The sequence below is a fragment of the Taeniopygia guttata genome, chromosome 3 (assembly GCF_048771995.1).
Source record: "Taeniopygia guttata chromosome 3, bTaeGut7.mat, whole genome shotgun sequence".
Classification (NCBI taxonomy): domain Eukaryota; kingdom Metazoa; phylum Chordata; class Aves; order Passeriformes; family Estrildidae; genus Taeniopygia; species Taeniopygia guttata.
This window is the reverse complement of record NC_133027.1, coordinates 41,995,937-41,996,964: the sequence shown is the minus strand read 5'-3', so window position 1 is coordinate 41,996,964 and position 1,028 is coordinate 41,995,937.

Here is a 1,028-nt window from a genome sequence, read left to right as displayed (position 1 = left end):
TTTAACTGTTTCAGAAATCTTACTATAACGGCCTACTCATCACTCAGTTATTAAATACATGTCGGTATTATTGTCAGCATCACATACATTAAGCTCCTTTGGGCTTTAGAAACTCTCCTTTAGGAATGTCTTTCACCAGAAGAGGCTAGAATAGCAACCACTCTCTTAATTCCATACATCTGAAGTTATCCTAAAATGTGCGAATACCTACAAAAATGGGAATGTATTGTTTTACAATGAATGCTGCAAAAACATTTCAATGCACTACAGGAAAGCAACACACAGGATTTTGAATGTCATGCAGCAACATGACATTTGGAGACATTTCCCGTGAAAACTTTTTTTAATAAATGAGGGATGGTGTGGAATCAAATGAATAATGATTTCCATGCAAATTGTTTTGAAGGTGAATACAACCAAGCCAATATCTGTATGTGCCCCGAGGTGCTCGCTACACCGTGTAAGAACAAGAATTAGCTGTGGCCATAGATAGGCCAAAAAAGAGTAGTTGAGTAAATATTCTGACTTGAAAGATTGAGCAACTACATGTGTTTTGAAATACGGCACAATAACAAAAACTGTTCTGTATTTGATGCTCTGTCTCACAGAATAGCTACTTCTAGTTTCAAACAAGCTTGTCCTGTTAAGTAGAATACATGGCCAAGTGTGCATGTATTTACTTGCTTGTAAGCAATTCTAAAATCACAAATATAAAGGCAATGGTAACATAAGGTTTGGCTCCCTTGCTCAGATTTTGCATTTGTTTTGCTAAATGAATGACAAGTAATAAAATTGAATAACATGTGGATGCATGCTTTGAAGGAAGGCTTAGTTTTGTCTCTTAAGGAGAGTAACCATAAAGGATTTGTTGGAGCTCTGTTTTTTTTCAGTAGCTCTGAGGTGTTATTAATGACTCGTAACTCCAGTGCACTGTGAGCTTTGTTGGATAGAAAGCAGGTGAGTAGAAAAGTGAGGCAAGTACATACTAAGCAGGTTTGCCATATGTTTAATTGCTGTCCAGACAAACT